The sequence below is a fragment of the Plectropomus leopardus genome, chromosome 3, assembly GCF_026936395.1.
Source record: "Plectropomus leopardus strain MGB_pleo_1.0 chromosome 3, ASM2693639v1, whole genome shotgun sequence".
NCBI classification, from domain to species: Eukaryota; Metazoa; Chordata; class Actinopteri; order Perciformes; family Serranidae; genus Plectropomus; species Plectropomus leopardus.
The window spans coordinates 25,109,603-25,135,154 of record NC_142178.1 but is presented as its reverse complement, the minus strand read 5'-3'; the positions used below and the strand labels follow the sequence as shown (position 1 = coordinate 25,135,154).

Genomic DNA, 25,552 nt, shown 5'->3' with positions numbered 1-25,552 from the left:
GTTTGACTTAATTGATAATGATTTTGTTATAAAAAGTGAAATTATAATAGGTCAATTGTGCTTAAAATATGTGATTGTGATGCTATATATCATATTTTGTCTGTATTGATTCATAGGTATGTTTATTTAATAATAGCTTGTTTTTTTTATTATTATTCAACACTTTGGATCTCCAATTCATGCCTACAATCAATAAAAGGTATAGTTGCTATGAGACTTTTATTATCTTTTATCTTTCATTATCTGATGTTTATTGTTTTATTATCTGATTTTTATTCAGATTATAAAAAAGCTTACCACCGTTGGGACATTGCAAATGCTGACAGACAATAAAATCAGAAGATTAACGCATTTTTGTTTTGGGCAGTGTGAAGGGGGATATTACTGCTCTTACATCATGAAAACTGAAGCTCAAATTAATCACTATCTTTGGGATTCTCCTCGTGATAACAGAAGCATTTACTACTACAAAGATGGTCTTTTCATAAAACTGGGCTATCGATGAAGAAAAATTCAAATATTTTTGGAATTTGTGCTACATGACCGGAGAAAACAGAGAAAAGGGGCTGTGGTATTTGCTTTTGCTTAAGAGGTAGAAATCCTACATCTACCAGAATGCACCTCACCAGGTTCCGCAGGTGGGTAATGCGCGAGCTTGGGCAGTTTGAACTCGTGACCTTTTGTAAGCTAAAATATGTTTTATCCGGAGCTGAATACGCTCATAAATTCGGGTTTAATTATCTGAAAGTGGACTTTATTGTTACATTTGAACGGTGAAAGCAGCTTTGGACGACTGACACGGAGTTGACATCACTCACTTGACAAGTAAGTAACGTAATGTGCAATAATACAGCTAATGTTTGGAAAATTAAGCTAGCTAACGAATGTTGTTCATGAAACGTTAGCTTGTCAACGCATTTACCGAAGACATTGTCGCACTAATCCCCTGTCACTTTCGGTCACAAAGAGAAAGCTAACTTTGTTTTTTATCTTAAGTGTTTCACTATCTCACATGCGTCAGTTTATTCTTTATTTTGTTTCTTCTTAATAAAAGTCTCTAATCTCAGAGGTAAAGCATCACTGAGCTAACACGTCAAAAGTTCAAAATCTGTTGTTGTCCAGGAGGACTGACATAGTTTTACTGGTAGCCAGCTCCAAACCTGTAAAGAAATCATGTCACAAAATAGTCTTTAGGAAGAACGTTACAAGGTCAACACAGGTCTATTTATTTGTTACTAAATACACTCAGTAGCTAGTTAAGGAAACCTCGGCTAAAACTAATACAGTCCAGTTTTACAGTCAATCCTACCACCGTGAGTATTATTATCTTCAGTTTTTGTTGAAGCTGTTTTAGAGAGGTATCGATTCTACCGGCATATTTACATTTGTATTTCACACTGATGTTCATTAATATGCTGTGTCCCTTTTATATAAGAATTTAAACAAATAAATAAATGAAATACCATATGATTATTTTGGTGGTTTGTGGTGCTGTTGAATTGTATTTTTTTTCTGACAGATGTCTCTATATTATTTTTGTCCACACCTTTTATATCAGAGATTGTAGGCTAAATAAAAGAAGTATCTCTCTGTATAATGAAATTGTTACACAGCACCAAAACCAATTTCCTCTTAAATTTTAAAATAGTAAGATCACAAAACAAAAAAATTAGAAGCACTTAAAACAAAAGCCAACTATTGTGAACTTAATAAAGGGTGACTTTATTGCAGAACTATTGTGTGACACTGCTTTAGTTCTAGCTAAGTAAACCTAATGATATGGCATAATAATGTGTATAATCAGCATTTGAAGTTTTAAAATGCAGCGTATGGCTTCAGTTGTTGCATCATATCAGATATGTAAGAAAGTAATACAAAGAAGTACATTAAAACGTGAATGCATTTTCTCTACAGACTCTCGTGGTTTCCTACCTGTGGGTCAGGACCAGTCCAACACAGACAAAGTAGATCTGAGGGGTTGCAGGATTATTGTTAAGGTAAGTAAAAAATAAAGCATAACATGTTTGGGGTTTTTTTTTCTGACTTTTTTGTCCTCTTTGCCTTTTTTGTAAATACTGAATATTATCCCAACAGGCCTCCTACATCTATTTAAATTAAACGGTGTGACAAGGGAACACTGCTAGTCGGCTATAAACATATACAACTTAATCAAGTGCCGCGAGTAGATTGATTTAAAGGGTCATGAGGTAGAACAGTCACTGATCTACAACGTAAAGACTTAATAGACTGATGATATTGAAACACTTTATTACTGACGTTCACTAATGATCTAACTACCTGCTGAGCAAAATATAGTTTATGTGATTAGACATTTTGCTCTTCATAGCAGGAAACTCACAGGTGTAAATAATAACCTTAACGATGGCTGCATTCCATTTAGGTGAGATAGTTTCAGTCCCGGTATTGTGCATGCTGCTTCAGTGTAACTGTTTACTGGGAGGCTTTGTAGGACAGAGACATTGTTGATGTTTTTTTAGTTACATCTAGGGGTGGGTACAATAATATAACGATATTTCAGGGTATTTTTGTGATAATGATATCCTTGATAATATGACAAACATACTGAGAATATTTAATTAGTAATTTCAAAAACATACAGTTGCAACAAAGTAAGTCTTGAGGTTGTATATGTCAACATAAATGGAGTTTGCCTTCAAATATCAAGTAAAAACTGAACAAAAATGATCTCTCAGTTCTTTGCTTTGTAAACAACAACAGTAACTCATAGTAATATTCAGATTCTGTATAAAATATAAATATTGCAGCAAAATAAAATCATTTAAAAATTACACATTAAAACAGTAGCCAAACATAAAAAACATTGTCTCCAATCTATAAATAGTACAGAAATGACTGAGTTGTTTTCTCCACCTGGACCTGTATGTGCTGCTATTTCTCCTCCACCATTCTTGCTGTAGCTGCAGACGATTAGACACTCCGCATACACACACACACACACACACACACACACACACACACACACACACACACACACACACACACACACACACACACACACACACACACACACACACACACACAGACTGCATTTATTTTGACAGGTGATTATGTTACGATGACTATGGCATATTAATATATATGTTGTTTTTCTGTCTTGCTGTGACAAAAAAGGCTCATGACAAATTTGCCATATGACACAGATTCCTGTGTGCGCACAGCGAGAGAGGAGAGGCAGAGAAAGACTATGTGCTACTGCCTCTGACAGTTTACTCTAAACAGTAAGTCGCAAAAAAGAGTCTGAAAAGTCTGAGGCTGTTCATAAACATTCAGGATGTTTTCATGGTGTCCAGGATTTCAGGATATCCAATAATTCCACACTACTGAAGTTGCTCCTGGCCGGTAGCAATTTCGCTTTCAGCCATGCTTGTTGTTGCCGTACTTAACAGTGTGACACCATTGTGTCAACATAATGCCATAATCATGATATGAATTTTTCTTATTTCATAAAAAATTATATCGGTATTATTGTCATGCCTGTTCTTAACTTGCTGTGACAAGTACGGTATTAGCATCTTTATTCATACTTTGGTGACCAGAGTTTATAACCTTGAATATTGCTTAGCATATTGTTAAATATTCTCAGTGCTGAATTTTAGAGATGCACAGTATTAGATTTTTTTTTTGCCAATATCCAATTAAAAAAAAAACTTGGGGTTGATGTTTTGCACATGTTCTCTTTGTCAATAATAAAAAAAAAATTGGTTTGTGATGTCTGCAGAAATCAGCATTTGGCCGATTGTGATATTTTATTAGAAAGCCAATATCTGCTGATATTATCTTGCATCCCATCTGAATTTTTTTCACAAATAAGTGGGCAGTTCATCCATAATGTCTTTATTTATTTATTGATTTATTTTTACCTTAAGTATAGCAAAAAACAAAAAAGAAGAGGAAGGGATTCAGTCTCTTTAGCATGACAACTTCTTTTGTATTTAACTGAAACAAGGACCAAATAGACAGTAAATGCTGCTGATGATCTCACTGTCAGAGCCTGCCATTTTATATGTAACAGATCAAATTATGAGAGACCTTGCAGTGCAGTGCCGGGGCTCAGCATGGGATTAGGGGGCAACTATCTCAAGGCTGTGCTTCTCAGATAACCGCACCTAAAGCAACCTTTTCTCAAACACACAATTACCCGTCCGCTCCCTCCCCCAATCCCCTTCACCACCTCCCTTTTGAATTTCATCAGGGGCTTAATTAGTATACAAATAAAACTTCCCTTATCTCCCTCTCGCCCTAATTGGCCTGTCTTTAGTTATGCCTGGTGAGTGTGTGTTAGTGTGTGAGAGAGCTGGGGCCCCTGTAATTAGGGTGACCGTGTTCACCTTTCCTCTCAGACGCACGGGTGCTCAGGCGGCCCATGGGGAAGGTGGGGCTCTACATTGTGCTGGATGCTCACATGAATGTGTGGGTTTGAGTGAGTGTGTTTGTATGGGGGTGTTGAAGAGGGGGTGTTGCGTTCAGGATTATTGCTCTGCAATCATTCTTGGACCGTCCCAGTGGTGTTCTCATGAGCTAGGAGGGCTTTGGGTGCTGCTGGTTCCCACTGAATGGAAGGGGCATCTTACTTTTTTCATTCTCTGTCTTCCCTCTGTTCCCCTCTGCCCCCCCCCCTCAACTAAAGTGTTTATCGATTATCTCGTCCCGCTCTTCAACAACTTAATATTGGGTGACAGTGCACTGTGTTCTCACCGTAATTAGAGTTCAGCTCTGAGGTGGGGGTGCGGGTTTGCGGGGGGCAATTAGAACCCTTTGTTATTAAACTTGATTCATCTTCTTCCTGCACTGCTCTGCCCCGCTCTGCTCTGGTCTCCGCTGCTCTCGGATGCTTACCAAGGGTATCGGGCCATCCAGCGTCCTGAAATTGGCTAACCCGCAAATTATCATGTTTGCTGCTAGACTTCCCCCCATCTGCCCCCTCCACCCCATACCCCTTCCTCCCAGGTCTGCTCTCCTCACGATGCCAATAACACACAGTAATAACTGTAAAGATCCCCAGTCAAATCCACTCAGATGCCTGGACTTACAATCACAACAGAAGTCCACCAGAGCCACTGAGAATACATCCTTTACTGTATGGCTGCACACGGCGTTTGATCAAAGTGTTTAATGTTTGATCGTGTTATTCATGACTAGACTGTTTTTTATTTTCAGTTTAATTATGTGTCTAGATTCATTTTAAACCTTTTAGTTGTAGATGCTATGTTTTTTTACATCTGCCAAGGGGGTGGTGTTTTGGTGTTTGGTTTGTATGTTAGTTAGCAGGGCACTGGAAAAATCTATTTCAATATATCAATGAAATATCTTGGAAGGTTAGACTATAAGCCAGGAAAGAAGGGATTTGGAAATCCAGGTGCAGGTGCAAATCCAGAAAGGCGTTATTAACATTGCAAGATTGGCATTTTGTAACTGTTTTTTTTTCTCCATAAACAACTGCATTTTATTGAATGTAAAAATGTGGCATGCGTATCTATTTCAAAAAATATTTACAAAATAAGTAGTCAGTAATGTAGATATAAAGACCAAGTGTGTAAAGGAAAATAACAGAGCAGTCTGGTGAGATCAGAAAATTATACCAGTTTACTATATTGATGCCTTCAAAACCAGGAAGACAATACTTACAACCTTCCGATATTCAAAACCAAAGAAAAATATTTAGCCCCTATATCACATTATCAATATAATATTGACTTATTGACAATATTGCCAAAATAAAAAATATTAAAGTACTTTATTTATTACTTTGAGCAGCTCAATTGCCACTCATAAGGATCTGGACACACCTAAAATTAATTAATTAATGAAGATACATTGTTGCTTTGCATCTTGGGGAAGAGGGCTGTTGCAGGTACAATCATATTCTTTGACAGGTTAGTGTCAATCTGAGGTTATTTACCGTTACAGTTTAGCTCACTCCTGTTGCCAATAAAGAGCTTTTTTTTTCCAATCTATTTTCCGCTCGTAATAAGCTGATGAGCTGAGTAACCACCACACCAGATATACTTTGAATGGGCATAATAGAGTTATTGCAGTATGTGTAAGGAGAGGCTTTCGAGGAAAGCAACACATAATGTAAACAACACCACAGAGTTAAAATATAATGTGCTCTGCATCAAGCCTCGTTCCAGTAAAGCCACCTGACTCAGTTGTCTTGTTATGGGGATATTTTTAAAAATATGCTTATGTTTGTCACATTCAATACAAAAAAATGTACAGTTTTGTGAAACAATAGATTATTTTCCTGCCACCACACTCAGAGCTAGATGCAGAATTTCCAGAATTAGCTAAGTAGAAATCAAATTAAGTAAGCAAGCAACACTGAAAGTATTGCTGCCTTTGGCATAAGTCATAACTTATCTTGATTTTGTATGTGCTTCTAAGTGTGACCTCACAATCATTTTGTGCGCACAGTAATCTGCCAGTTTGACTCACACAGACGTCTGGGCAGCACACAGTGCTGAGGATTTCAGTTATAAAATTGTGGTGAGGTGGTCCTGGCAAGTTTTGAGGTGTATTATTTCCAGAATAATGCAACCACTTTATTTAATTATACCACATCTCATTCACTTTAGCAAATAGTTAACCATTTGAGACTTGTTCATGAAAAATAACTGCTGTTAGTAGCCTTAGGAAATCTAGTTGTTGATGTTGTGGTGTCACTTTGAGCAACAATTTAGCAAGAAGAGTGAACTTTGTTCTACCACCACCAATAAAACTGTCAACTTTGTGTTCTCCATTCCTTCGCTGCACCAAACATTGTTAGTTTGAAGAGGTGATGTGAGTTGACAATATTCTCCCTCCTCTCCCTTCTTCTTCGGCTGCCTCCCCAACCCCTTATCCCCACCCCTCCGCCCATTCTTTGTCTCCTCCAGAGTCTCCAGGAGCTTGATATGGAGCTTATGGGGAAAAGGAGGAAGATCAATCCTGGTGTCAGCAGCTCAGCGCACATCTCTCCCAGTAACGGCAGGACAAGTGTCAGCTGGAGGAGAGGCAGCCGCCATGCAGAGAGAGAGAGAGAGGGGAGAGAGTGAGTGAGTTCGTGAGTGAACAAGGGGGGTGAGAGGATGGTGGTGGTGGGGGGAAGAGAAAGAGAGCCCTCTGCATGGCAGCCAAGCGAGTGAGCAAGCGAGCGGCCCAGCCCAAGGGAGTGCACCTCCAGTAGACAAAAGATCAATTCTCTCCATTTCACTCTCAGCTCCTGATAACAAGCAAAAGTTCAGCAAGCCCAGGAGCTGTCTTGCCTTTGAAATGTGCATTCTGGTGTGCTACACATGCAGTTGCAGTTACACTCTCATACAAATGCCATACACACAAACACAGTCACACATTTAAATTTAGAGGCCCAGCTTTTTTAATAAGTGATTAGAAATAAGAGTTATATACTTGTTTTCTAGATAAGAGAGACAATTAGGAGTGAAGTCCATTATGGAGCAACAGTGTGTAAAACCGATTTCCATTGGGTTTAATTAGCACAGATAGAGTTAATTTCTTTGAAGTTCTGCAGGTATAGACAATGACTATGTATATATGCACAAAATATTCAGGTTCTTGCCCTTATTCTGAAAAGGACAATATTCCAAATGAAGCCATTTTCATGGCTAATGAAAATGCATACTCCACTAACATTCCTGTTTGCATGCAGTCTTGCATATCTTGATTAACATGTCCTAACATGTTGTTTATCTTGTCAAAATAAGGAAAAGTGGCTGGAGCTGCTTGTGCCATTTTGCTTCTTTGCATCAAAGTAGGACAGTGTGGACACAGCCTCCCTTTTCATTCTTTCAACCACACTCTAAAAAAGGGTGTTGTTGCGATATTTGCGATCCAAAAACCTGTTGATATCCAGATCTTGCATAATGTTGTGATGCATATTCTGAATGAGCAGTATGTATGTGTAAAGACTGCTCCTAAAACCCGAATAATGCTGGAATATCCCACATCTCAAGCGAAAAATGTTTAATTTGGAAAATCGTAATATTTAAATGGAATATACCGTTTGACCCCTATCAAATTCAGAATATTGTCCCATTAGGAGTAATAGTGTAATATTTGTGTGCATCTACATGTGGACATTGTTTCCTTGATGAGCATCTACAGCATTCAACACTTCAGGATTGTTCTAAATGTCCTCTCTGCAGTGAAACCAGCACGCTGTAGTTTGCATTTGGTTCAAGATAATGAAACAGACAGTAAGAGAAAACAGCACTAGACAGGAAGCTGTTGCATTTGGTCAGAATCAAAACATAATTTGTGACAGTGTGCCGTGCCAAGGGCGTGTGGTTTGGATCGTGATTGCGGGTAACATTGTTATTGGCAAAGGGCTACGGTCAGTCAAACCAGAAACATGCATCTTGAAGAGCTTCATTTTGTTTTTCCTGCAGACACAAGTGTTATTGATAACATTCTCATTTAGGGGAGTTTATGGAATATATTGTTTCCTTCCTGTTTGTGCTGGTACTCAAGTCACAGCACTTGTTTTTGTTAAAATGTTAAAGAGTTCCCTCAAAACCACATGTTTGTGGGTGAGCCTTAACATGTTCTTCATTAAAAGTAACAACTTTTTCAAACTTTTAGATTATTGAAATAAATGTGGGATGAGATGTCACATTTATATAGGCCATTCTTTCTCCAACACTGACACACTGTCTTTAAATACTGTATTTCACAGTCTGAGCATCTAAACCTTTTGTACCTTCTCCAGTTCCCATAAAACTCACATTTATCTAGGTCAAGTAAAAAAACCTCTCAAACACATTGCCAAGGTTCTGGTACTTGAAAGTCAAACACCAAATTTCTTGAGAAAGCGGCTAAAGTTTATCTCATATCCCTGTATGGTGTTACATGATGAGTCCCCATTGTCTATTTTGATCATTAATCTTTCTATGAAGGTCCAGAAATCTCTGCTGAATTCCAGAGAGGCTGATGCTGTGTGACAGATCTGTAGCTGGTTCTGTTTAAGACAACCACAAACAGAGAGCAATTCTGTGGAGGTTACAACCTTGCCACTTTTCATCAGAGTGAAACCCAGGAAGAGGGTCACTCTCTGTCGGTATTCAGGACAGGCACTGACCCCTTACCACAGTGCAGTCTTTACACAGGTGCTGCTGGCCGGCTATTCAGCAAATGTTGATAGAGTTTAGAATTAGATTTATTTACATACCCTCTCACAGTCCTCCTTCGTTTAGAGTCCAAATGTCATAACAGTGTCTGTTTAATGTACCCAATGATTAGGTTTCTCTCAGGGACCCCGATCCATGGCCTCCAACAGATGGCCCACACCTCTTTGTATATGCAGATTTATTCACTGGGAATGTTTACAGATATCGTCATTACATGGACATCCATAGCTAAATAGGCAGTAATTGCAGCAAAAGCTGTCATCCAGTCATTGTTGTTTTTGTCATGTTCTGGCTGAAAGGAACAACTTGCTGAGAGGGACAGCCAGTATCACACAATTGACCTTTTACATGATTTTCAATTACTGGAGAGAGGAGAGAAACGGAGGGGTCCCTGTAGTGCAGCTGTCTCTGCTGTCTCCCCTCTAGAACATCTGCCCATCGAACGTGGCAGCGGCTCCTCTTACTCCCCGTGAGGTCGCTTGCCCTGCCCAGGATGGGCAGGTGTGTGCTGGGCCAGGCCCCTCTGTCATTAAGCGGCCCAGCTGTGCTGTCACGTCTGGCATAGAGGCGGGTGTCATCCATGACCCTGTCTCAGCCCCCTTGGAGGGGCATACACAGACCTTGACAGGGCAGCTGAGGGTAAAGCCATGCATGGAATATCTATGAAGGACGACCATGTCGTCCCCTCCTCGCGCCCTGGTGGGCGCCACCTCCGCATGCTTGCCTACCCTCCTGCCAAAGTGCAGGATGGGCCCTCATCAGCCGTGTCAGTCAATAAAAAGAGAGAACATCACATCTCCCCTCCTGCTGTGTCCTGTGTGTCTTTTCAAAGGAGAGTTACACACTTGGACAGAAGGACAGAGTGCTTGTAGACATTTTCACTGATGCGCTGAGGAAATAGAAAAGTATATCCACCAATAATTTCACTAGTTAAAGTGAAAACGGGCATTATACAACACTGTGTGTGATTTGACTTGAATGAATCAAGCCACACAAAAAAACTCAGGTTTTTAATATATGTTTTTATACTCTGAATTTATGCTTTTCATTATTATTTCATATCTTATGGAAAACACTCTAATCATTAACATTTTTGGCTCCCCCACCCACTTGCGCACTTTTTAAAATGATTTATCATTTATGACCTCAAAATTTGTGACATGAGCCTTTGATTGGGCATTTAGGAGTTGAATTGTTAAGGGTTTAAATGAATATTATCCAGTGTTGGCAACTAATTACAGAAATTTGTGAAGTTGGCAATAAAAAGACATGCACTGCTCCTGGTGGTGAACTAATACCTCAGTTCACTTGGTGAACATGTTGCCTTGGTAACTAGCCCCTAGTTTTGCAACCCATGCATTCTTGACAGTTTTCAATCAAACTTCAATCAAGTGCTATTTCTGGTGCAGGCAGCATCTTCTCACAGTGCGTCCAGAGGAACAATGTAGAAAAAAAGACATATAAAACTTAAAACAGCTGTTTGCAAAGATGTTATTTACAGTTTGGACTTGCTGGTGAAATGTAGCTCTCATAAATGTTTTTTCATTATGGTAAAAATGTCAAAGTGCTGTATGCTGGGTAGCAGGAGTGCAATTTATCAGTATTTATTTCCCTGTAGGCCACTCCAGTTTTGCCAGCAGCTCAGTAGTTCATGCTATCATTAAGAGTCAGCGGCGCCATATTTCATATTCTTCAAGTACCTGATTCTACTGTGACAAACATGTTCCTAATGACAGAGAAACTGACATGCTTTCTCTCTTTATTCAGCCTCTTCACGTGCCGTGGAAGACACCAGCATCTTCAATGAGTGAGCTGCTTGCTTGTCCAGGGAGTTGATGGCCCAGCAGGTCGACCTGCATTTGAATGTAAGGACCTGTTTCACCTCTGGTCAATGTATTTATTCACTCCATATCTACTGAGTCGCTGCTCAGCTGTAGAATGGTAATTCCACTCAGCTGGTTGATAACATAGAGAAAAGCACTGAAATTTAGGGTATAAAGGAGGTATAAAGAGAAACAAAGACAAGAGACTGTGGAAAACAGAGATGAACACAATGATCAGCAAATAGGAGCAGAGGAATCTCCCTGTTAAGTGACCATCAGTGGTTCAGTCCAGTTCAGACTGTAGATCCAGTGTTACAGCTGTTGTTGCCACACAGAAACACAGACATTGTGATCAGAGCCACAGTTGGAGCAAGAAAACAGATGAGATGGAAATCAGTAACTGATGCTTGGAAAGAGAAGAGGTGCATTTTTATTTAAACTGGCCATGATGCAGTCACAGCTGAGCCAAAAACTGATTCACTTTTTAAAGGAGGGTAATTTTGAGCAAAATGAGGGACAAACTAAATTGCTTCTCATATACCTAATCTGAAAAGCAGACATGTTTTGTGTTGCATCATACACTATTGAGGCAAAATATAACATAGAAGAAACGAAAAAAAGGTAATTTTGGCTTATTATTGGTTGATATTAATACATTTGTGAAATACAAAAGAAAACGTCGAAAATGAAGAGACTGCCTTTTTTAAGGAGTTGCATTAAAAAAATTGGCATTAAGGGCCGCCCAGTAGCTCAGTTGGTAGAGTGGGAATCCTGTGTACAGAGGCTATGTTCTCGCTGCAGCGGCCGCAGGTTCATGTCTGACCACGGCGCTTTGCTGCATGTCATCCTCTCTCCTCCTTTCAATCATAAACTGTCCTATCTAATAAAGGCAAAAGCCCAAAATATAAGATTTAAAAAAGACAGAAAAATGGCATTAATATGTATAAAATTCAGACCTTGTCTCTGTTACTTGTGGTCTAGAATATAGGCCTACTGTAATTTGCCTTGAAAACATTGTCATCATTTACTCGTAATGTAAAGGACACGCAGAAAGGGCAATTCTTTTTTTCTAAAAGTGGCCTGATCAAATTAAGGAAGCTTTTCCAAAGGTAGATACAGTAATCTGAAGTAAAATCCAACAAGCCAAATGGTCAAATAAGTGATCATTATAAAGATCTCTCCACTATGTCTGTGTCAAGGGGAAGTCAGCTTAATCATCTCTGTGTGCAGGCCTGTAGGATATAGCAATGCTGTGTTACATTGCTTAGATTACTTAGACCTTCACGTAAAACATTGCCTTAATTTGCTATGGCCTGCTTGTATGTCACAATATTAATTTCTAATAATGCTGGGCATGCAATTTGCACATTCTCAGAGAAATGGAACAACTGAGATGTTTCTTCTATTGACACATTGATGATGAATTTGTTTTTAAAGTATCAGTCCAAACTAAAGAGCCTGGCCATCTCCAAAGTACTGCTGACAGTTGTCAAGTCCTGCTTGTCTCATGTTTTGCAGCTCAGGGAAAAGAACTCTTTGGCCTGCATATTCTAAAGATTTAATTAATTATGCTGCGGTTAGTCTGTCTCCTGATGTCGAGAAAGTTATCTTTGATGGCAATCTGAGCTTGAATAACTCATGGATTAAGTTTAGTTTTCTGCTGGCAGAATATTACAAAAAAACATTTAAAGGAATACTTTACTGACAAAATGATCATTTGTATAACAGTTACTCACCCTGTGTTTCTTTGAATTGTTGTAGAAAACATCGCTTTTCTTGCCTGCCTCTGCAGTTAACAAAGAACCCAAAAGTTAAGGGAAATTCTTGATGAATTAAAGTAAAAGTAGGCTGCGCAGTAGTTTCATTTATCCAGTCGTATGCTCAGCACTACCCAAACACATGCATTTTTACTAAAAACTTACTGTTTCAAACAGTTTCCTATAAACAGTCTCACGCACAGATGAGGAGCGAGTCTCAGCAACTCAATGAAATGCATGAGCAGAGTAATGGACACAATTGACCTGGCGCGCTACTTGTATGTGGAAGTCTTTTAGATATTACAGTTTTAGCAAAAATGCATGTGTTCAGGAAATACCGAGAGCACGATTGGATAAATCAGGTGTGGACTTTACAGTAGGAGTTGTGTGAAAGTTTGTAAACAGATGTTTTAATATAGTCATCCCCCTGTATTCAGGTTTTGCTTTGGATTCTTCATTCACCGTGGAGGCATGCAGGAAAAACAAAGTTTTCTTTACAAATTCGACGTTGCACTGGGTAAGTAACTAATATATACATTGTCATTTTGTGGGTAAAATGTTCCTTTAAAAAAATCTTTGATGAAGCTACCTCTCCTGTCTCTAAAATATGCTCGTGAAGCCCATGAAGGATTACATACTGAGACTGGTTGACTAAAAGGGTAAAGCAAATCTATATTTCTATCTCCAGTTGCCCCACAAAGCTGTTTAATTAAGTTCACATATATTGTAGTTTTATCTGTCATGCATTTCAAAAATCAAAACTCTCAATGCACGTTGCTTCGCCTAAACCACACTGAATCTTCTTTTGACCAGCTCGAAATCAAGAATGTGATGTTTGTTTGGTCATTTTTGAGTTATTGGATTTTTTTTCTGTGTCAGTAGTGTAATTCCCAGTTTCACCTACAGTGTATACACACACGTCTGGTGTTATTGGCAGCGCGCCTTCATCCACCGACACCTCCAGCGTCCCTGGTGGCCTTTGTCACAGAAGAAAGAGAATGATCAATATCCCAGTTAAACTAGACTTTCAAAGCTGATCGTAGGGCCTCGTTCTGGGGCCATCTTCTTTAATGAATTTTCTTTCATTCCACACAAGTTTTTAAACATCAAACAATAAATCGGCCAGGGCACAGTAAAATATTTAGATCTATTGACTGTGTTTGAAAAATGTAGAGGGCAAAAACTCTAGTGGTTTGATGCTGATACATTCTGAACACTTTAATCCACCCGAGTGTTTCCTTTTATCTGCCTGGGTTTCTCCAAAAGAGGGGAAAAGGGCCTCAAGAATGTTCTCAAAGATCCAGCAAACTCTTTCTTAAAAGCTCCTTACCTTCAATTGCTCTTTTCTAACAGCGATTCTCAGTGTTCTTGGTACCAAGGCACACTTTGAAAATACACATCCACGGCACATAAAATGATTGATTCTGAAAGATGATCAAATTCTTGAGTTCACCTTGAATGACAGCGGGCACGGGGCCTGTTCCAGAGCAAATAATTATTTGTGAATGTGTGAAATTAAATCTGTAGTCATAATTAACTGTAATTTCCCTCTTGTTGATAAAATCTCACATGTGGAAATGTGGCGTATATTTCAGCATTGCAGTTTCACAAAGGTGGAAAACATCTGTTTTATAGCATTGGCAGTTTATGGTAGTGGCGTTGCATTTCATCATCCTCACCCCAAAACAACTCCTGAAACAAACCCTAAAACATAAAAAAATGCATCTGTAGGTTTTTTCTTTAGGTGGAAAATTGGTTATGACAAAATATATTTATTCAGTGAAAGGTCGCACAAAAAACAAAAACAAAAAGAATGCTGGTGGAGTTATGTCAAATGTCTTATATTTTTCAGTATTGACGTGTTGTGTTTGGATGGTACAAGACTCAGATCAAAAAGAGTGTCAAAAATGCGTTATGCTGAAGAAACATTACATTAGGCTCAGAGTTGATGAGCAGAACTACATTTCAGTCAGTTTGTGATTTTAATGTACTTCACAGGATTTTTTCCAGCCCACATAAACTTCTTTTATAGGTTTAATGAAGTATCTGTTTTGTTATTTTTGGTCAAAGTCACATCAAGGTGAACATCAATGCCTTGCTCTGACCCCTTGTGGAGCCACTCTTCCTATTGTAGTAATAAATTGTACTGTGTGTATGCATATCTTTGCATGGCTGGTGTGTGCATGTGTGCGTTTGGCTGGCGTGACAGCCTGGCCTTGACGTTAAACATCTGTTGGGTGATTCATTTGGCTGCGGATGTGGAGTGACACCAAGGCACATCTGCCGAGGTGCGGGCGATCCCTGCAACCTGCCCCCTCGTAAGGCCCCTGCTTCACCACCCAGACCACTTTTCTGATGATTGCGTCAGTTTCCCCTCCTCTCCACTGCCGCTAGTTCACAAAAGTGACACCCTGCTTTTTTTCCCCAGTTGTGCAGGCTGGAGAGCAGCAGATGCACAGCCTTGGGGAGATTTTGAAATGGCAAACACAATGAAACTCAAGAACCTGGGAAAAAAGGTGATCCCGGATAAACCTAATTTGTCCTTTTTTGCCACAGCAGAATCAAGATAATGCTAGAGATATGTCATGCTTTTTGCATTTTGACTGTATGTACCGTAACACATTAGAATATAGGCAAGTGGACAAGATTAGTGCTCAAATAATTAACAGATTCATGTCAGTCAACATAAAACAAATCAGCAATATTTTTAAGATAATATATAAAAAAATTAAATTTATCTAAGTATTTACATTCTCAATCCTCAAATGTGAAGATTTAAAATATGAGAATTGTTCTGATTGTTTATTATTGCTTAAATAAATTTATACATACACAATTATTATATTAATCAAAAATAATATTTTGACATTCTAATCGATAATGAAATAATTATAAGTGGCAGCCACTCAAGATTATGTTTTATTTTGGCACAAAATCATAATTGGAATGCATTATATACTGATGCACCTATGATACATTTATTTTACCGAGTGCAAAGATTGAGAAATCATTTGAGTTTAAGTGACAGATGCTTCTCTTCACTACTGTGCAGGGCATTGTAATCACTTGAATGAATACAGCTTGACTAATTAAGGTTATGCAGTTGGCTGGCTCTCTCCAAACAAAGCCCAAGTAATGTGGATCGTGCTGTAGCACAGCCCCCATAGTATAGTGCAGATGAGAGCCGAGTTGATATGCTGTTCAGTCTGATGCCTCAGTTGGAAAAGTGCTAGAGAGATCAATCAGTCTAGCACTTGATTTTCAACATCACATTCATGTTTCCACTTAGCTAAAGATATAATTTTGTTGTGGGATAATAAGCTCATAAATTGATTTACTGTATTGTCTGGCTGCAGCTTTCGCTCTCGGCCCTGCTGTTACCATGACGAAAACACTGAGGAATATGACTGTAACAAATTAAACCGAAATAGCTGATGACTAACAAACACAGCCAGCGCAGATGATGATGACTGAAATGCGCTGGATAGCCGTTCCTGAGCTCGCTGTGCATGTTTGGCACAGATAGAGTCCAAGGACGCACAAGGCCTTTGATCCTGTCTCTGGGGCGTCCCAGATGTTCCAGCACAGGGCAATGTCAAGTCTGGTTTATTTGCAGAGGTAATGCCCGACCATTATATGTACAACTCATCCATCAAACAAAAAAGGAACATTTCAGGAACGTTCTTTTCTTTGCACGACTGAGCAATTGAGGTTTGTCAGTGAAGGGATTCTTGATAGACCATAACCACATCTTCAGCTACATGTGCTTTAAAGGGCCCAGGGCACGATGTTTAGTCAGGGCACCCATGGGACATTTCCTCTCCTAGTTATTGCAGATGTCTGAGGATATTATCTATAATTTGAAGTAAAACTAAAAGTAATATTTCATTTCCATAGATGTCATTGAAGTAGAAGTTGTCCTTCCTGAAATCACTGAATAATTTTGATCATAAGGAACTCATTTGAGTGCACCCTGACTGACTTATCATCTTTGAGTAAAGGCTCAACCAGTAGGTGGCAGTATGATACCTGAATCTACAACTTCTCAAATCAAGACTCCTCAATCATTACTAAGAATAAGCACGCTGACTATTTCAATTGACAGCTTGAAATATACAATAAAATCTTCTGCAGTTATTATATAAAAAGTGGTATATTTAACCATTATTATTATTATATTCTATTACAGATCAAACTCCGTATTCAAGTGTAAAGTTTGATTTTATAACAGCATAAAATAAAATCATGCACTTATCCTAAGAGCTGTAATATTTTACTGAACAGTGAGTTCAACTGGAACAATAAATTTAAAAAGCAAAGGGAAAACATATATACTGTAGTCTGTCTAAAAGATCAACCTGAACTTTCAGATTCATTGATTAAACTCTGAAAGCAGTGTTTCCAATGAGCTTTACATAGTGTAACTAAAGTAAGTGCTTTGCTTATTAAAAAAAGACACCTGTCCTTCGGCTAAATAGTCTTTAAATTATATCTAAATGAGATACTTATAGTTTAAGAAACAGTTTAGAAACATTTTAGAATACTATTTAAAAATGTGGTATTTTTTAAGATTCAACAACTATTACATTTTCTTTCACACAGAATCATTAAATTTTTGTTCTTTTTTGGAGGGGTCAAAAACAAAAAAGGAAAAAAAAAGATTTTCTTTTGCTTACCTTCTCTAAATAAATAGAAATGCTCACTGATCATGAACCATTTTCCCTCTCTGTTAATTTGAATAAAACTGCTTCGGCAGTGCACCTTCATGAAAGCACATTTTCATCATCTTTTTCCACTTTGTAACACCACCGCAGAATTTAAACTTAATGCTGAAAATCTTTTGTAGATGCTTTCTTCTGATATTGAAGGTATCACTCTTCCAACTGGCAGGGTGAAGACACAGGGAGCTCTTGTAAATGCACATGTGACACCGTTTCCCCTCCAACTATAACTTCAATCCCCACTGAAAGCAATTAAAAGGTAGCTGAAATCCAGAGGACCTAATGGGTTAATTTCTGGGCTTGTTGCTTCGGCAATCCTAACACAATGAACTTTCTTTGTTTGTTTAGCAACTGAACTCAAGGTGGGCTTTTTTTTATTGACTCCTGTCAAGTCACAAAATGATTCAACTTTGTGGCTACACTGAAAACAGCAGGCGTCCCGGATCAGACGGCGTGAGTGGACACTGAATATTTTTATAGCTTATTAAGTTAGTTCTCAAAATGTATTTCCTGCAGATTAAAAAAAAGGAAGGTGGTTGCACAATCTGCTACATTCACTGCTTCTGCTCAGAATTAGAGATTTATTTTCTGAGGAGGAAAAAAAATCAATTAGTGCTAAATTTATTCATGGATTTCTGCGATCAATGCGAGTCCACTCAGAGGGGCTCGGTGGGACCCAGTTCATCCCAGTTAATGTGTTTGAAGGGGAATTACCATTGATGTTGTTTTCCCTTCCTCTCAGGTCAAAGAGCATCTTGGAGCTGTCATGGCCCGCCCGCCACATGGGAGGAACTTCCCTCCAGTCCTTACCCACAAGGCACCTGGACAGCAGAGAGGATGCCGTGGAGTGGCGGCTGATGTGAGGGTAAGACAATCAGGTTGGTTGGCCGTGCTGAATTTAACATACTGTCAGGGAGTCTCTTACTAGAGCTAATTGTGAATCCAATCAAGGCTGGGAATACTGCCTATTGATTTACCCCACTAAACACACACAATAAACTATTTCAGAGGGAATACTTTATGTATAAATTCACTCACAAATGGTTCTCTCGTCCGCAGAATATTCATACAATCTACAGTAGCGCTTGGTGTACTCTTGTTACACTGCTCTGCTAGGTGAAAAACAGCTGTTCCTCACTCGCTCTTAATTTGCTGCAACCACTGTAATTTTAATTCACATGACCTTTCGTGACTTCTTGATTGTTTTCATAATTCTTGCATACTTCATAATGCTGCTTGGAAAGACATGCGGTGTGATCTTCTGAAATGTTCCTTCAAGGATATTCTTTTCGCTCTCCGTATTGATTTCAAACAGTTCCTGCACACAGGCTATATTTCAGGTCAATTAGACATATTTGGGCATTTGCAAATCATTTTTTTCTCTCAGATCCTGGGGCTGTAAAACTGCACTTTTGGCCCTAACAGCACCGCTCAGATTCTCTGTGGAGCTTGACATTTTGATCCGCAACAGAGACTAAATGATAACCGTTTCCTTGTAAATACTGTTGCCTGCGGGGGAGGGTTTAAATAGACCAAGAAGGACTTTTCACTCACTCACTTGTTTATATTCACAACTCATCTAAATATGGACAGCTAAAGCATCTATTATATAGTGTGTTGCATGCAGCAGTGTGAGGCTGCTGAGTGAGTAGTGCGAGGGGAGACCCATAATTACAGCAAATTATTGTTGGTAATTTTCTTAATTCCTCTGCTTTTACACTTACAAATTATGTAATTATGACCGTTTCCCAGAAAAAATAGCAAATAGGTTGTGATTGTTCAGCGCGGACTTTGTTCACCACATGATATAATTCCACTATCTCTTTCTGTCACTCTCTTTGTTTTGTTTTTTTCTTTAAAGAGAATATCTTTAAAGGTTTTTTCACTTCATGTATGAAAGAACAAGCTGCCTTTGTTTGAAGTGTTTGGTCTTGGCATGTGTGATCACTCTCATTAGGGCTTGCCTTTCACTGAGAGCAAAAACACTCCGATTCATTTATTTTTATTTCAAACATATCATTGACTGCTGTCTAAGCTCGCATCCACATCTAAGAGAAAGTATTTATTTGAACCTAACAAACGCCCATCTCTTCAATAATTTTAAATATAAATGGGGGAGGAATCGATTAGTCACTGGCTGATTTTTGTATGTTTTTTTCCCCAATCTGTGAAAAAACATAAAACGAGTAAATAATTCCTTTTCTCTAATAAGTGTGGAGATGGGATGGAATATTTATTTTGCCTCGAGACAAATTTTGACCCCTCTGTATTGTCATGACAACCTAAGGTCTCTGACACTTCATGGCTAGATGACAACATCTCTCCACTACCAGCGTGTACACGGTGAACCGGCAGCGCCCACACAGGGGAAGATTGACATAAACACTTTTTAATTGAGCTGCAAATGTTGTCAAAAGATGGAGTCATTATTTTAGCATCCCTGAGGGGAAAATCTGCTCATGCAAAAAGAAAAAGAAATGTATAATTAATACAGCCAGTCGTGTTATGCCCAATGTGAGGCTGCGCAGATAGGATAACATTACATTTTTTACTGTGGCGCTCTGAGCCTTTCCTCAGATTGCTGATAGTGTTCGGTGCTCAGCGGCTGGCTCCAGGGAAAGATTGCTCCTTGTCACATCCTTATCAAAGAAGCGTTTTGTTCCGTCTTGCACACACAGTTCTTATTCCACAAGAAGGCCTGTGATCTCTTATACGTGTGTAGATCTTTCTTCAGCACCCCCACCCTCTCAATGCTCCGCTGAAGATCAATTGTGTTTGTACTGTATGTGAATGTGTATCAAAGAGTCCCCACAGTCAATGCCTCCACTTATAAGGTAATGTACTGACACGGGAGATTCCACGGGGACTGTGCAGAGCTCTCCGTGTACAGAGGCTGTGCAGCGGAGGGAAGGTTGGGAGGAGGGGGAACACAGCAGTCATATAGCGTGGGAGGAGGAGGCTGGATTGATAACACACACCACTTACACAATACTATCTCACACACGGAAAGCAAATATATATACCTACTTGCACAAACACATATGCACATACAGTGTTGTCAGTGGATGGTTTTAACATGAAGGGCTCCTGACCCCGAATGTTAGCCATGTTGCTAAATCTCCCATCGAACACCTATTCTGTTTCACAGAGCCACAAGGGGATATACGCTGTCAGTGAGAACTTTCATAGCAGCAAAAAACACTCACCCAGTTGTTTTATTAATCCTTCAGATTTATGAAGGTAGCTGTCCATGCAGAAGGGGAATTATTCCCATGCATTTCAATATTCTATTGACCTTCTAACTAGCCAAGTTTAAGTCAGAAATCCATAGTTGCTCTTGTCTGAGAAGTGGGAAGCCTGGTGCTCACCAGCTCCTCCCTCCTGCACTCGCTCTTTTACAGCTGAGGTGGGAGGCAGGTCAAAGACAAGGCTGGGGTTTTGCTGGATTTAACCCAGCCAAAGGATAGAAGTGGGAGGATGCGAGTGATGGTGTGTGCCTGCGTGTGTGAGTGTATGGGTATTTAATAGCAGTAGGATGTGGGGCACGTTGTACGTTTGATGTGTGTGTGCGCTTTTCTATGAGCGCGTATGAATGTGTGGATACATAGGCAGTGACAGAAGGTGACCCCTGTGTCAGTGGTTTATTATGTCCGGTTCATTTGCTAGGCCAGACTCCATTGGCTGTCAGTTTTACAGCCTGACTGTGTCAGCTGGACAGTGTTAAGTCTGATGGAGTGTTTTTGCCTCTGAAGCCATCCTGAGCAGGAAGGCAGGGAGAGCTATATAACAGGCTCAGTGACAGGTTCTCAAAACAGGCGGGCCATGAATATGCAAGCTCTTCCACAAACAGCCAGGAAAAAAAACTGCTTGATGTGGCTGAATCTGAAAATAAGCAATTTTGCCATATTCAAGCAGTAGCATTGACACTTTCAGCATATTTCTCTGAGAGTCTCACTGTCTCTTCAATTTTGTTTCTGTAGCACGAGTTAGAGGAGAGAGTTTCTCGCCTGTTTCATCACTAAATATTAAATAATGTTTCACTTTACTGTCACAACATAATGAAAACAGGAGAGGCATGTGCTAAGGGATAAAAAGGAATCATAATTGGATATTTTTGAGAAGTTAGGATATTTGTGCATTTTTTAATTATGTGATTTTGCACAAGTAAGATGTCTTGATTGATTGGGATGAGGACCTCCTCTTAGCTGCAAATGTTGCTTCCACCCTCCCCTGTTTAATGCAAATTAAGTGAACATGTGCCTTTGATATTGAAATGATCTCACTGCTTTCCTACAAATATTTCAGCAGAAGAAATGGAACTGTGTGTGCACTTTCTCACTGTGTATTACATTTACCTCACCACGGCCATGAGTTTCGTCGGGACCCAGAGTTTGTTTTGTTTGTTAAAAAACAACTAATATTATAGTTCCAAATCCCATAAAAGTAGAATAGTACAACTGTTTTGTGAAATGTTAAAATAAGAAAGATACTCACATAAGATTAAAATGTAATAGTTGGAATAAACACAACATAACACGTGAGGTGGGGTTTACTGATAAAAAAGCAATATCAGGCTGCAGTTAAATTGATTTTTTTGTCAATTTTTCATGTTGATTTATCTCTTAATTAACAACCAGCTTTGTATCATAACAATGTGAGTAGTATGTATGAACTGTAGTAAACTTCCCTCTATCTTGCCAGCGCCCAAATCTAAGTTAATCTCCTTGCTCAAATGAGCCAGATGATGCACTTTTATTTTAAAAAAAAAGTATTTGAAACTATAATTGTCATTACAGATTCATCTTTGAATTATTTCTTGATTAATTGTTTGGTTTAATAAAACAACCAGTTTTTAAGTAGGGCTGCAATGGTGTGGGATTTCCAAGGTATGATAATTATCTCGGTTTCTTTTAAAAATGTCCACTGAGGTAAGACAACAAAAAGCCTCAAACTCCCATTTGAGAAGCTGGAACCATCAATTTACATGCATTTGTGTTTTTAAAGAGACTTAAATAATTAACAGATTATCCAAAAAGTTGATGATTTTCTGTTGATTGATTAATCACTTAATAAACTGCTTGTTTCAGCTATTAAATAATGCTCTTTGAGGTCCTGTTTTGAGGAATATAAACATGTTTTGTTTTGTTTTTTTTAAAAAAAATCATTTTTCCCCATTCCCCATTTGATAAATTAGATAGAGTCAATATTGTTAAATGTCCAAATGCAAGCAGCTGTTCGAAACCTTTGCATAAATAAAACACGGTCAAAATTATAGGCAATATTATGATTTTTATTCTGAAACTATCTAATCAATATAAAAATAATGAAGAGTAAGAATCTAGCAAGCATTTGATTTTAGCTTTTCGTACTAAGCAGTTTTTGCTTCACATACATTTTGGTACCACAGAAGTATTTAAGTTCGATAACCAGCCCTACAAGTGAATCATGGAAAAAAAAGCAGTCTAGGGGATTTGCTAAAGTGGATTTATGCTGGAGTTTGTAAAAGCATGAATTCAATAATATTTCTCCAGTGGATATGCGCCTAAACAAGACAAATACAGTGATTACACTGTACAAGTAATAATGTGTGGTTCCCAGGAGTCACAGCATTCCTTTTTAGGACACTGTGTTGTGTGACCCTTGAGGTTGCTCTATGAGGCGATAACAGGACTGTGTGTATGTTTGTGTGTGGATAGAAGTGTCTTTGTATTACAAGGAGCCCACATGGTGACTGCACACAGGCCCTGTGAGAGTCCCGGTGCAACAGACACAGCAGCCTCGACCTCACGGCCTGGCTCTCCTGCAGAAACAACGCACCGACTCGCTAATTACCTGCTATTGTCGAGATAAGCAGTGGTAGAGTTATTGGCTCGTCCTTCCCACAACTGTCTGCTTCTTCTGTTTTCTGTTGCCGTGTCTCCTGCTGTGCTTTGTAGACGGCAAATTTGTGGGAAATGTCAGAAAATCAGATGTGTGGGATTTTAACTGTGAAAAGGGTTCAGGGTCAGAATGGCTCACAGTTAAAGTTTGGTCTGGCCACTGTTCTGTACGAGGGGAAAGGGTGGTGATGCTATTAACTGTACTCCTTTTCCTGTTTAGAGGAAGGGGCTGCACATTCCAGGACACACACACACACACACACAGACACACAGGCACTTGTGAACTCATTCTTGTGCATGAACACAAATACTTTTATGCGCACCACCTAAACAAACTTTATACTTAGTATACATTTTACTGCACAGACACACAAGCGTGCACTCACACATATAAATACATGCACATGCCTTCCTGTTCCAACACACTCGCTCACTCAATGACTCTATATTCCTCTTCTATTTTGTCTCTCTATCACTCGCTCTCTCTCTCCCTTTACTGGAAGGCCACTCTGATAGGCCCCCTCATAAGGAGAGACACACCATCCCAGTTGATTCCAGGGGGAGTCCTTCAGAGGGAGCACTTCCAGTGGCTTCAGTGCATTAAAGCTTTTACCTTTTGCTTCTAAAGGCATCGGGACAAAAACAGGCCGAGCTCTTTCTCTCCACCAGGGAGAGAGAGAATGCATTGTCTTGTGAGGACACTGATTACTTAGGAATCAGTCATCAATTATTCAAACGATGGCATACTGTATTGCCTCCACCTTTAGTGACAAGACGGCCTTTCAAGGCTGGGAAGTGCAGAGACACACCCTGCCCAGTCCACAAGAATCAATACAGGCCTGGATAGTTTGCTTCCTCGCTTTCGTTTCAGTGTCTCGCTCTTCATACCGATGAATTTGGGGCCTTGGCATTACACGTTTGGGAAACCTTGAAGTGCCAGCTGCTGAGAGGCCACAGGGCTAAGGCAGGCCACCATGGAGGCCTGCGGGCTTTGGAAACACACCCTTGGCATGTCCCTCAGTGCACTCCACCGCTTTTTTGTCAAGTTCTACCCGCGCTCGTTGGTCTCTCATGTGCCTGTTGTCTTAACTCAGCTGATTAGCTGTAAGTGAGCCTGATGAATGTCTGCCGTTCATCCACAACACCTGGTTCTCAGGAGAGTGGATGTTGCCTCAAGGACGGAGACAGACGTTAAAAAGGGGACTTTCACTTAGACCAGTCCAAAGATGGGACCACCCAGGATTTGCATACTTGAGGTTTTTGACTTTGCTTTTCTTCCTTGCCTCCACTCAACGGTGTTGCAGAGTTTTCCCTGGACCAGACTTCTGGCATACTTTGCACTCCCGCTCTTTAGTCACTGTCACTGAATCACAAAGCCCAACACACAGCCCTGTGGCCCGTCCCAGACTGTCTGACCTCCCCTCTCTGGAAGCGTTCACCACTTTTCAGTGTTTGCTAATAGAATATCCTCTTACTCTTCCGCAGAGCCAGAGCCCTTATTTTGTACAACCACAGACCACTACAAAAGGTCAAGCACCCCAGGCCAAAGAGCCGATTAAACAAATGAAGTGTAATTCACACCTGATCAGCTAAAGTGAACTGTTTTTCTTTTCTTTTTTTGCTTTTATTGTCATGTGTTTCCAACATGTTGGTATTCCAGAGAGGTTTTTCTGACTTTCCTGGCTGTGTCAAGGTCAATGGGCATGCCACTGCTGTTTATTTGCAGGCCATTTGGCCTGTGCTGCAGCTTGTGACATGAAAGAGTGAAGAAAATGTGGAGAGGAGAGGAAAAATCATAAGGGTGAGGAAAAGCATGGGAGGAGCGAGAGGGAGGGAGGGAGAGAGAGGGAGGGAGGGTCGCTGGTGGAGTTGGATAACAATGGCTGGAGTCCAAGGTTGGCTAATAGTATCTGACACACTGCAATTTTGAGGCTTATATCAACATTGTTTTTACAGCTGTAATTAAGCCACCTAATCAGAAGCACATTGGTCGGGACAGTCTGGGGCTGTGAGGGGGCAGACACACAGTGAGCTGTGTTCAGCCCTGCGGCAAGGCAGCAGCACCGCACTGGGCTTGGGCTAGGTGGAGGCCAGCCAAGGGAACTGTGGGTGGGAGAGCATCCTGAGTGTGACACACACATACACACAGATGCACACAAGGGCTGTGCATTGTGAACTAGGGCCACACTAAATGAGTGCAGATATGAG

General features: G+C 39.7%; 1 long non-coding RNA gene across 1 annotated transcript in view; it reads left to right on the top strand.

Moving 5' to 3' along the window:
- Positions 1-570: 570 nt before the first annotated feature.
- The window catches only part of LOC148189998 (uncharacterized), a 49,267-nt gene continuing 24,285 nt past the window's right edge, over positions 571-25,552 (top strand). The window contains exons 1-6 of the long non-coding RNA XR_015776144.1: positions 571-825; positions 1,915-1,997; positions 6,918-7,072; positions 10,932-11,029; positions 13,182-13,261; positions 18,208-18,330. This is a non-coding gene — a long non-coding RNA (uncharacterized LOC148189998). The remainder of the gene's footprint in view (positions 826-1,914; positions 1,998-6,917; positions 7,073-10,931; positions 11,030-13,181; positions 13,262-18,207; positions 18,331-25,552) is intronic.